Below are 13,862 nucleotides of genomic sequence, written 5' to 3'. Positions count from 1 at the left end.
GTACTTTGAAAAGTGCCACAACTAAGCTAGAAAACTTTGTGAAAGACATTTCCGAATCGAAGGCTTTTACAAGTACCTTATTGGAAGTGAAAATTCGAAAATTGCAAGAACTTCAGTTGAAAGTTTCGGAAATAAGGGAGGCATATTATGAAGTCCAGGACATTGAGAACTTGCCTGCTCTGAACAAGGAATTCGAAGATATAGATGATCGCCTCGAAGAAATAGAGGTAAGCCTAAACACCTTTCTCATATCTATTAAAGAAGTACCTCAGTTAGAGAGGAATGTTGAAAATAACGATGTCAAAAAATTGAATACTATGAAAGTTAAGCTTCCCGAGATACCTTTACCTGTTTTTTCCGGTAAATATGACGAATGGTCAACATTCAAGGTACAATTTACCAATTTAATCATAAACAATGATCAATTAAATGATACACAAAAGCTGTACTATTTACGCGCATCTTTAAATGCCGAAGCTAAGCAACTAGAAAGTGCTGATGATTCCTTTCATTCTTTGTTCACAGCACTAACAGAAAGGTTTGAAAATCACCGATTAATGGTGGATACACACATTGCAGCTATAATTAATTACGAAAAAATTCAACATGAATCTGCCAAAGAATTAAGAAAATTCGTCGATTGCATACATAAAAATATAAGAGCATTAAAAGTACTAAATTATGAGCAAAATGATCTGTCGGACGCTTTCCTTATCAATATCATACTGCAAAAAGTAGATAGGGAAACAAGAAAATTGTTTGAATACACTACGACGAAAAAAGAATACCCGAAGTTCGCGGAATTGATCTCCTTTCTGGAAAATAGAAGTTCTACACTAGAAAGTGTGAACAGAAATATTGCTAACAAGGCACTCAACAAACCGTCCAACTCTTATTCAAATAAAACAAAAACCTTCGTACTTCATTCGAATGAAAAAGCTAAACCAAAGATTTGTATTTTGTGCAAGAACTCTCATGGTTTGAATAAATGTTCCGAGTTTCATAAAATGAATGTATCGGAAAGATACGATTTCGTTAAACAAAATAAACTATGCGTTAACTGTTTGAATATAAATCATACGGTGAAATCATGCTATTCTAAAATGTCTTGCTTTTATTGTGCTCTGCGACATAATTCACTTCTCCACAGAGAGAAAAAAGAAGATAGGAGCCAAACCGAAACTCCTTTAGAGGCGCCGACCTTGAACTCGCGTAAATATTTCGGAGATAACCCAGAACCAATATCCGTTGCGTCATCTTCTGCAATAAATCTCGGAAACGCAAAGCAGCCTGAAACATTTCAAACACTTAGTAATGTCATGACAGAAAAAAGATCCGTGTTATTAAGCACATGTTTTATCTTCATTAGAAATTCTTCAGGCCAAAGAATACGTATCCGTGCGGTCTTGGACAGCTGTTCTAACGTAAATATTCTAATAAGTGAATGTGCTGAACTGTTAGGATTTAAGAGGAAATCAATCAATGTTCCAATAATTGGATTAAATGGATCAGTCCATAACATAAGAAACAAAATTAATACTCTTGTTTCCAATTCTGATGAAACATTCAAAGAGAACATGGATTTTCTACTCGTGCCTAAAATTACAGACGTTATTCCATCAACTCAATTAAACGTTTCAAACATAAAATTTCCTTCTTTCATTGAGTTTGCTGATCCTACATTTTTCAAACCAGGAAAAATTCATGCCTTAATTGGAGCTGAATTCTTTTATAAAATTTTAAAACATTCTACGTTTGAAGTTAACGATAAACTTACATTGCAAGATTCAGTTTTCGGATGGATTCCAACTGGAGTTCTGGACGAAATAAAACCGTCCGTTAGCTATGCTCAGTGTCATCTAATTAGGGACTTTGATGAGCTGAATAATAATTTAAAACAGTTTTGGGAGCTAGAATCTATAGGAATCAAACATGAGGATTCAAAATTATTGGAAGAAGACCAAGCACAGAACATATTTGATAGAACTGTTAGGTTCGTAAAAGATCGTTATGAGGTTGAATTACCCTGGAAAAGGGATTGGAAAGAATTGAAGGACAATTTTAATATTGCTAAACAACGTTTAGAAGGGCTACAGAGAAAATTTTATCGAAATGAAGAGTTGTATAATCAATATTCTGAAATAATCAAAGATTATATAAATCAAGGGATTATAGAACAAGTGGAAGGGGATAAACCTGATTCACACAAGGCTATTTATTATATGCCTCATCATGCAGTCTGTAAGGAAGACAAACTTACAACGAAGGTTAGAATAGTTTTTGATGCAAGCTCTCATGAGGGTAATGAACTGTCATTAAATGATTGTTTGTGGCCAGGCACAAATATAAATCCTCTTCTATTCGATATTTTAGTGCAGTTTAGATTGCATAAGATAGCTTTTATTTCAGATATCGAAAAAGCCTTTCTGCAGATTTCGCTAGCAGAAAAGGATCGCGATGCTGTTCGCTTCTTGTGGTTTAATGAAGATTTTAAATCTCTCAAGGATTTCAAAATATTTAAATTCAAGCGCGTTAATTTTGGAGTAAGTTCAAGCCCGTTTTTGCTCTCAGCAACTATTCGACATCATCTAGAAAAATATAAAAATGACTGTCCTCAAACAATTTCCCTTTTAGATAATTGTTTTTATGTAGATGACTTAATTTCCGGTGGTAAGGATCTTAAAGAAGCACTTGAAATTTCTCGTAGTGCAAAAAATATTATGCAAGCCGCTGGGATGACTCTTCGAAAATGGATCAGCAACGATGCTGGCTTGATGGAGAACTGTAAAACAGAAAAGTTCGATACTTGTCCTTTGAATTCAAACAATAATTTAGATACTCATCAGACTAAAATCTTAGGTTTGCCTTGGTACCCAAATGAAGATTATTTGAAAATGGATATTAGAAGTCTTTTTGATTTAGATTGTAAGGATACTAAACGCACAATACTGCAAACAATAGGAAAGATCTTTGACCCTTTGGGATTAATATCACCTTTTACAGTAAGAGTAAAGTGCTTAATTCAGGAGCTTTGGCAGGAAAACATCTCTTGGGATGAAAGCCTACCTCCGAAAATGGAAAAAGAATGGAGGCAATGGCATGCTGAATTACCTCTTTTAGAGGAACTGAAGATTCCAAGATTAGTACTCGATACAACCAGCACGGAAGACATAATAGAAATTCATAGCTTCTGCGATGCCAGTAAGAAAGCATACGGAGCTGCAGTTTATTTAAGAGTGAAAACACGCGATGGAATTTATGTGAATCTCATAACTTCAAAGAGCCGTGTAGCACCTTTAAAGATTGTAACAATGTCAAGATTAGAACTACTTGGGGCCTTACTAAGTGCGAGATTAACTACTAAAGTGAAAGAAATCCTCGACAAGAAGATAACGTCTACAGCATATTACTGGACGGATTCTAAAATAGCGCTTTATTGGATTAAAGGCTCTACAAAGCGATGGAAGCAATTTGTTGCTAACCGTGTCATGGAAATCAAAGCACTAACAGATTCAACTTCTTGGTTTCACTGTTCCACGAAGGACAACCCGTGTGACATCTTGAGCAGAGGTGCTAGTGTTAGACATCTTTTAGAGAACTCTATGTGGTTCCAGGGAACAAAATTTTTGGCAGCTGATAGTCTTCCTGTCTCCAAAGAGACAATTGATGTTCCTGAGACAGACTATTTGCCAGAGACTAAAGTGAAATATAGGGACATTGAGAATGACTCTAAAATTAATATTTCTCTTTCTCTTCATTGCAGTTCTGAATTTATTGAGACATTGTATAGTCGAACAAATAATTTTAGTAAGCTAATTAGAATATGTAGTTATATTTTTAGGTTTAGAAACAATATCCTCCACAGAGGAATCAAAAGTACAAGTAAGTATCTCACCACCAGTGAGTTACAGTTCGCTACCGCATATCTCATTAAAGAAGCTCAGGAAGGTAAGTTCCCATGTGAAATAGATGCTCTAAGAAAAGGGCGAAATGTTCCTCCTAATTCTAAGTTAAAATCATTAGATCCGTTTTTGGATAACAACTCAATGCTTAGAGTAGGGGGTAGACTAAAAAATTCGAATTTACCGTTTGATTCCAAGCATCAATTGATTTTGCCTAGTGATCACAAACATACTGCCTTAATTTTTGAATATGTTCATAAAAAATATTTGCACATTGGTGCTCAAGGTTTAGTACACCAAGTTCGGATGCAATATTGGCCTCTCAAGGCAAAAAGCATTGCTCGAAAGGTAGTACACACTTGTGTTACATGTTTTAAGCAAAGACCAGAACCAATGGATCAATTAATGGGACAACTTCCCTCTGAACGTGTTACACCTAATTCAACATTCTTACATTGTGGTGTAGATTTTTGCGGAGCATTTCATATAAAATACAAAAATCAAAGAAAAGGAGTTTACTCAAAGGTTTACGTAGCAATCTTTGTATGCATGTCAACCAAAGCCGTGCATATGGAGATTGTAAGCGATTTATCCGCTGCAGCATTTATCGCCGCTCTAAAAAGATTTTGTGCAAGGAGAGGTAAAATACGAACTATCACTTCTGACAATGCCACTAACTTTAAGGGTGCATGTTCAGAATTGAATTCATTCAAAAAAATGCTGAATTCTCCTAACGAGGACTTAACAAATTTCTTAGCCAGTGAATTCATAACTTGGAAATTCATTCCCCCGCGTTCTCCGAACTTCGGAGGCTTATGGGAAGCTGGGGTCAAATCCTTTAAACATCACCTCCATAGGGCATTAGGGAATAGTAAAATTACATTAGAGGATTTTGAAACTCTTGTCATTCAAATCGAAGCGATACTCAACTCACGGCCTTTATTTCCCCTTTCAGAAGACATAAATGAATTTGAGGTCCTAACTCCTGGGCACTTTTTGATTGGCCGTCCTATCTGTGCAATTCCTGAACCTAATGTTATAAATATTGCAGATAATAGATTATCACATTGGCAACGTATTACGAAATACGTCCAAAGTATTTGGAAGCGGTGGTCCACGGACTATCTAAATCATTTGCAGCAGCGTGGTAAATGGCAGTTTAAGAAAGAAAATATAAAAATAGGAGCTTTAGTGCTATTAAAAGAAGAAAATATTCCACCTTGCAAGTGGGTCCTTGCCCGAATTATTGAGGTGATTCCAGGAAAGGATGGAATAATTCGTACTTGTAAACTTAAAACTGCAACTGGTGTATTTCAACGCCCCATATCCAAATTATGTTTGTTGCCAACTCAAGATAATACAATTTAATTCGACAAATTCTTCATGTATATTGTGTTTCATACTATACTTATTTTATTATGTTTTATCAGTTTTATGAATATCTTAACCATTCATGTGTTTTGTTATCTTGTCGATTTTTCAACTGAATTGTATAAATTCTGAAATATATTATATTTCATCCCGGGCGGCCATGTTGCGTCACGGGAAGATCCCAAGTTGCGTCATTGAACTGTTGCATCATGGGAAGAAATGCGCCTCTGCAAGGGACGCATTGCATTCTATTAGTCTGTTGGTTGTTAGCTGTTGGTTGTACCAACACATTGTATGCATGTCGCTAATGGCACATGTCAGCGGCTTTTGCCCATTAATACCAATCAAATAAACAAATGAAAAGAAAGCTTGTTATTTGTGCATCTCTTAAGATTTTGCAACTCATTTAATAACACATTTATTAATTATGTTAAGTGACTTCAAAAGAATGGCACAATATTTATTCAGAAATAATTATTAACGAAAAAAATGTTTTTTTTTTGTGGCAATGAAGTTTTTTGTAGTATTTCAAATGTATATTAAGCAATTTTTTAAGTGCAATGATTAAGTAAATTTAAAAACTTATTCACTATGATTGTTTTAAGGAATAAATTTCATTTACCTATATTTCATATTTTAAATCCCTAGAATGTTGAATCAAATGTTCAGAAATCTCCAATGTCCAGTTAACAAATCCGCAACTACGTTACAAGGAGCAAAGTGTTTTTGTTTCTGTTAAAACAAACGATGTACTTTTTTTTAAATGAAAAAAAAAAAAAAAAACATTTGCCTATCTTTCTATTTTTTTTTTTTTTTTTGGAAACATTTCTTAAAGAAAATAACCAAACAAAACAAATCCTTAGTTTTCACCAAATACTTATGTTAAAAAACGAAAAATCATTCTTCAATCGTAGCAGCTGTAAAAGACGTTTTGATTTATGAAGTGCACTAAAAATAGGATTTTCTTCACAACACATTTAGTTTTACTCCATATTTTCTGGTACTGTTTCACAATACAGGGGTAAACTATTATTTAGCTTCGTTCTGATTTGTATTTATTGGATAAACCAAAGTGTTTAGTATTTTTTTCAATAATTGATTTTGAAATATTTCTGAATTTTATTGAATTTCATAATCGACTTAGAACGATTTGTTTTTCTGATTCGCAGTGTAACTATAAGACATGCAATGAAATAACAAGAGGTTCCTTCGGAGTCAAACGAGCTCATTTTTCTGTATCGATATTGTAGCAGAACAGCATTAAATACAGCGCGTCCATGTTTAATCTGCAAAAGCTCCTTTTTCGCAACTGTCAGTAATAGATGTATACTATCAGATGCATAAATAATCAAAATAAGATGAAGGTTTAAGCTATTTCGTTTGGAGCGAAAACGAAAGAGAAAAATACGAAATCTAACTTTTTATATGGTCCCTAGGTCCTCAAATTGTATTTAAGGAAGTCATCTCTATTGAAAAATAATACCAACACAAATCATTTGACTTAGAATCATCAATATTTGTGAAAATATTAAACGCAGCGTTTTGTTACCTATACCACTTTACATTCGGAGTCAATTCCTTATCTTGGATGAAAATGTAGTGATTAACAAGAGTTTAAAATTATATGTGCAAATACAACGTATATGTCTTTTAAAATTGCACGAGCTTTTTTAGTCTGTTTTATCATAGCATAAAATTTGTTCGACGTTTTAAACAGCATTGAACAAGATAAATATTTTGTTTTCTTATTTCGACAAAACATGTCATTCTGCTGATAGGGCGATATGCTTCCATCTAATTTTCTGCACGGTCCCTGAAAATTTTAAACTCGAGTATCTTCTTAAATTTTAGTTCAAAATGATTTAACTTCTTTGTTTCCGTATCATTTCTCAATACAGATTATTTCCCTACACACAGTTATAAGAGCCTGAAGGTGGAAAGGGGGGGGGGGGGGTCCGTATAAAAATTTGGATTTTGAAATTTCATATCTTAACTCTGCATCTTATTGTCAACATTTTTGCAATTAGAAGTATGTATCTAGGATTAACAGTCAAAGTATTCTAGAAAAAAAAAGACTTATGTGGAAATATTCTGATTAAATTCAGATAAAAAGACTGCTAAATTCGTTCTCTTAAAAAATTTAGAAATAATATTTCATTAAATTTCAATCAATAATCTTACTAAAGTATGTTTAGTTCAGACAGATTTTTAACAATATCTTAATGGACAAGGAATAAACAAAAACAGTAGGAAAACAATTTATCGTGATCATTTCCTCAAAAATAAAATCTTCACGTTTAACAAGCAATCATATGTTAAAATATGAAAAAAAATCGTAAGAATAATTAACAGTAACATATCTTTATTGAGATTTAAAAAAAACTAATACATTTTTTAAATTAAGTTTTAAAAACTGCTAAAATGAAAACTAAACACATATTTATGTTCCTGAATACTTTTTGCTTTTACATTTTAATTGTTACCCCTAACAAAAAAAGTTCTTCTACTTTTTACGAAGTTTGTTGCTTAAATAAATTATAATAAAATCTTTTGTTTTTTCGCGTTTTGAGATTACTTAGATTCACAGTCAATCAATCTTTAAATTTAAGCAACCTTTTACTTAAAGCAGAAAAATGATAAAATGTTCAAAATGTCAGCAATTTTTCCTATTTTTTGGTGCGGGAGATTAACTTCCAGGTGCATTGGATTTTAAGATAAATAGAAATAATTCAAAAATAGGTAAAGTAGTAAAATTAATAAATGGTACATGCCACCACTCACCGTCAAAGTTTAATAGCTTTGCAAAACGTTGAGTAACATAAAGATCCTGTTGAAACATTTGATAGTTCGTGCTTCCTTGTTCATGTTCTTCATAATTTTAGCGTTGCGTTCAGGATGCAAAAAACTACAAAATTGTGTCATGAGTTTAAAATTATTTACATCTTTTTGGAGTCAGAAGCAGAATAAAAAAGAAGCAAAGAGAAGAAAGAACTACTGTAAAGGTCATACACCAACTTATAAGAGCCTCATCATGAGCACTTCTGAATTAACATCCAAATCTGTACTAATAATAAAGCTGAAAGGCTCTCTGTATGTATCTCTGACCGGATCTTTGTATGGGTTTCTCTCTGGATCTCTGTGACGAGCATAGCGCCTAGACCGTTCGGCCGATTTTCGTGAAATTTGGCACAGAAGTAGTTTGTAGCATGGGGGTGTGCACCTCGAAGCGAGTTTTCGAAAATTCAATTTTGTTCTTTTTCTATGCCAATTTAAGAACATTTTACCGAGCAAATTATCGTGGAACATAGGCAAGCAAATGAACATAGCAAATTGGCGAGAAATTCATCACCCATTATTTGTAAATATACAAGCCGTGCGGGTACCTCAAGTGAGAAATAAAAGAAAAGAAAAGAAGAGAAAAGTGATGAAGTAAATGAAAGAAAGTTACGTACTGCTGTTTGATGGGATTTTGCGTTAAGAAAACTAGTTAATCCATTTCAACTATTTATTCATCTACTCTATAAATAGACAAAGATCCTTAGTATTATGAAAGGATTTTTCCGGGCTGTTGTGCCGTGGTCTGAGTGTATATTCTCCAAACGTTTCGGCTGCATCTGCGGCAGCCATCCTCAGTGGTTCCGAGTTCGTAACTTCCAGGGAAGAGACTTCTTGGCAACTGATGCAAGTGTCGAAGTGCTGTCAACATTTATAGGGCCTGGGTCCTCTTGGTTCTGGACTGGGATTGGCTGGTGAACGTCTGTCTTCATCGCTTCCTGATTGGAGCATAGGCTCTCCTTTTCCTGCTCGGGGATTGGCTGCTGGGGATTCAGCTGAAGGTCCGTCCTTGATTCTGATTGGCTGGAGGTTCTTGTTGTTTTGATCCTTTTCAGTATGGGATGCCAGAGCTTGTTTATCTTTATTCCTTCTTCGTTTTTGTTGAAATTATTTGGATGTTTGAATATCTCGATGGCTTCTCTGTTCAATCTCGCATAATAATGGCAAGTCCTTGAAAGTATTTATGAAGGCTTTGACACCGGCCGTGAAAGCCTTCACTCTTACAAAGATCCTTAGTGTTTAAAGTTAACTTTCGGCATTTAAAAAAAAAAAAGCACTTCTAATTGGTCAACGTTGAGTTGGCTATTTAAAAATGTAGGGCAATTTACACGGAGCGTTATTGAACTGGAAACTTTTAAGCTGCTCATTTTTCAAAAACATATCATTTGGCATAAATTTATACTACATTCGTTTTATAATTTATGCCGTTCAACTTAAAAAATAACTCTTTTTTATTTTAAATTTATATTTTTCAGTGAAAACGGAATTTTTTTACAAACTTTTGCGACAAATTTTGTTCTATATGATGTCGTTTTACGATGTAATTCAAATAATAAATGCTACTTATTTCTTATACCATTGAAAAAGAACGACATATGTCTAACAGAATATCCGTAGAAAAATGCGGATATCGATTTTTTGCCTAAAAGTCATTGTTATTGCTGTCCCCTGAATATGTGGGTATAAAATGCTCACAATCGAGGTTTTTTCACAGGATCACAACGCGTTAACATTATATTGCTTTTTTATATCCCAACAGCTGATACCAGACGAAATAAAATGCTATGCTGTTTTTTTAGACACATCGACAAGCGTTCTTTTATAAGTCTTGGAGTCTAAGATAAGCCTTAAGTTGCTCTACCGTCTTTACGCCTTCTCACAAGTTAAATGTATATAAAAATATTAAACTCGGTGGTACAGGATTTTTTAAACAAAAGTGGTGAAATTATAGTGGTCTCGCGATTTGAAGTTATTCTGCAAATTTTCTGCCACAATCTTCTGCACTTTTTTTTTTAAATTAGAAGATAGTTTTACTAACTGAAAATAAGTATAACTTTTTCCTCGGATATTTTAGTGTGGTGTTTCCAAAAAAACTGAATTTGAGACAATAAAATAATTATTTCCGGTAGAAAGAGCTACACTAAAAAAATTCTGAAACGTTACTGGTTATTTCCGTGGGACGTTTCTTGATTTCAGAGGTTTTCACCTATTTCCCCGCAAAATCAAGTATCTTCGCAAAAAAGTTTCCTGAATTGCTAAAAGATGCACGACTGCAGACTTTGCACTGGTGTGAAAAATATTTTTTGCTACCAGTTTAAAACTTGACTGCGCGTGTCAATTAAGTGTATCGGCTTTAGCTTGATTACGGCCCATCTGGATTGACAAAGTTCCCAATGAGAGCATATAAGTCACCGGATAGCTGCAGCTTTGCGAAACAGGAATTGCAGGCAAGGATTATGCTCAGTTCTTGCTAGCAATTTTCGCGTAGCTTTGGCCAAGAATGCTCTAATGCTTCTGAAACTTTCTTCGTAAGTTAGGAAGGTTCTAATCAAATACATTAAACCTATTTCATTTTTCTAGAAGGATCACGACTGGCTTTAACAGGGTAGACTCCCCAATTTTTCAGAAAGGTTACTGACTTTTATCGGAAAAAGTTCCTGGTTTTTGTAAGATATGCTACTAGTTGAAATTGGGCACATCAGCGGCCTATTATTTTTCAGGAACGTTTCTGAATCGTTTTTACAGTGTATTTTATACCATTTTTAGCTCTAAAATTAAAATTTGAATGTTTCGGTCCTTTTCTGGCATTTGAACCCTCTTCGCTCATGACTATCCCAGTATACAAAAATACATCCCTATTAAAATTGATCGAAATCCGAAAACACGTCGTAATATGTCTTTAAAATCCAAAATAAGCATTTTTTCAGAACATGAAAGCAACTCGAAATGACGAATTAAGGAATGCTCTAATTAAAGTTCACGGAGTACTGTTAAAAATTTTCCGGAAAATTTACGGTAATTGTTCCTGGCATCCATGTTGCCAGTAACTATTACCGTAAAAATCAAATGTTACAGTAAAATTTTACGGTTTCTTCGGTAGGCCACAGCAACCAACTGGAGCTGGGATCGCTTATGTCCCCGGTACAAATTACCGTAAAAATCAGCGATGCTGTAAGTTCACCATTTTAAAGTAACAATTACCAGAAAATCTTCCTGAACTTTTAACAGTGAGCTTTTTAAGGAATTTAACATGATCCAAACTTGCACAAATATGACCTTTTTTTGTATGAGATGCTTTGCTTTAATATTAGAATAAAAACCTTAGAATATTTTTTTCTGAATAAAAGGTACCCTATGTTCTATTCGGCACCCCTGACAACGTGTATACAAAATTTCAATATAATCAGTTAAGTAGTTAACGGTTGAAAATGTCACAAACAAACAAACTCACCTTGCGCATTTATAATACTTGTAAGGATGAAGAATACAGTTTCTAAGAAGTTTGCTTGCATTTAAGAATTACATCGATTTGCACGTGTTGCGGGCGTGACAGTAAGTGTTGCAGTATGGTCACACACGAAACAAACAACTCTAAACTTATCCGTTAAAAAGTTAAACTTTATGAGCTTTTATTTTTTATGGATTACCGTGAAGTTTGTGCATATTAGTATTTATTCGACTTCAAGTATTTTTTGCATATCATTAAGAATAAAAACCAAGCTGGAGACATGCAATATATGGGATAGGGGGTATAACGTACACAATAGGTGACACGGGTTAAGATAGCTTATTTTCCTTCAGAAAAGTAAGAATCGAGACTCTAAACTAAAGATGAAACCGTGCTGTGTGTGTGTGTGTATGTAGTGCAGTCTCTCTTTCAGATATGTTCATTGCGTTTAGAGTCAAGAAACCTCAAATCAGTTCGCATAGACAACGATTCTAATAAAGGGGTCTAAGGTCCTTCAACCTTCAAAATTTTCGAATTTCTGGAAATAATGTATGTTATGCACAGTTTAATTCTGAACAAATTGATACCTTATTTATTACCATAAGCCGAAAATATTTCAAGTTATCGTAAAAATGCGTAAATGTTCCCCATAGTGATTTATATATGTTAACAGCAGCTGTTTACATAAATCTCTATGGGGAAAGAAAAAAAAAAAGCTCATTTGCGTGAGGAGCAAATAAATGATTTATAAAATTCAAACGGTTGTTTTTCAATGATATTTTTGTGGTACCACATAGCTGACACTGTGAGATGAAACTTTCCCAGATTTTCAAAAAATAATAATCCAATCCTAAAATTTGAAAGATTTGAGTGATAAAACTTTCACTGGCGTAATCAAAGAATCCTGAATTTCGTATAATGCTCAATATTGTCATTAATTTAAAAAATAATGTTAGTAGTAAATGAAAAAAACCCTAAAACTCTTTCATATTCATCGCTTTTACCCTACATTTATCCATAAAATTATTTTATTAGCACAATAACAGATGTGATAACAGCAGCACACAGATCAAATGACGCTTAAATGTTCCGGAATAGAAATCAAAAATTGAATTGAAAAATAAATAAATAAATAAATAAAAAAACATGAAGACAAATACGTTTATTGAGTAGAATCTCTGTACTGTTCTGTATCAATAACAAAAAATGCAGTTATTTTGCTCGAGGCGTAAAATATACTACTTTCATTGTGGGAACTTCACAAAGCAAAATTACGTTGAAATTATTAACGGAAACATGAGTTAACTACTCTATAGTGTTTTGAAAAAGTTTCATTGCTCAAAACAGTTGTTTACTTTCCAAATCTCTCATATCTTAACAATTAGTTTTAGCTGGGGTGGCATACGAGCATAAATAACAATGCTGCCTTAATTTTGAAATTTATTTTTTACAATTAAACTTAAAATTTTTTATGATATATTTTAAGTAACTATTTTTACTGAATTTAAAATCAACAATAATGCATACATTTTGCACTTACTGTTAAACTATGATAAAGTAATATCACGTATTTATGTTTTTTTTTCTTTGGATACAACGATTTATTTTTTGAAAAACAACTAATTATTTGTTTTCGAATTCAAATTTCACCTTGTTTCAGAAGAAAGTATTATTTAATTCCATATCATACGCTTGTTGAAGAATGCATATTACATTAAAAAATAATGTTAAATTTCAAACTGTTATGAGAAAAAACAAATAATGTATAAAAAGACAAAATTCAAATCAATGCTCTCAGAAAACAATATGAACATAAAGATTTACAGATAAGTAAAAGATCTTATTACAAATAGCATTGCAGGCCCTTAAAAATCAATTCAATTTATTTTTAAAAAAATCTAAAAAATGTTGTTTTTCGAAAAATAAAAATGAAACGAATGGAATTAAATAAATTATTAAATTTTTGGAAAGCATTGAAAGCAAACACGCAGAGAACTGAAAGAAAATAAAATCATACCTTCTATTATAATGGCTGAATCATGTTAGTAAAAAAAAATCAGTTTTCGACGAAAATGGAAATTAATGTTTTATGATAATTAAAAATTATTCAATAACAAAACGAGTAGAAAAGGAAAAAAAAACTTTCCTTTTTGAAGTGCGTAAAACGTTGTAAGTATGTAAAGCTAAGAGAAATAACAAGGTAAATATCGTTACTGTAAAACAATGAAAAAAAAAATCAATCCGCATTAATATTGTTATACTTTATTTTTACTGAAAAATGAATAAACAAGAAATCATTGTAAAAC

The sequence above is a fragment of the Uloborus diversus genome, chromosome 7 (assembly GCF_026930045.1).
Source record: "Uloborus diversus isolate 005 chromosome 7, Udiv.v.3.1, whole genome shotgun sequence".
In the NCBI taxonomy this organism is placed as follows: Eukaryota; Metazoa; Arthropoda; class Arachnida; order Araneae; family Uloboridae; genus Uloborus; species Uloborus diversus.
The sequence above is the reverse complement of the archived record's forward strand: the minus strand, read 5'-3'. Positions refer to the sequence as shown.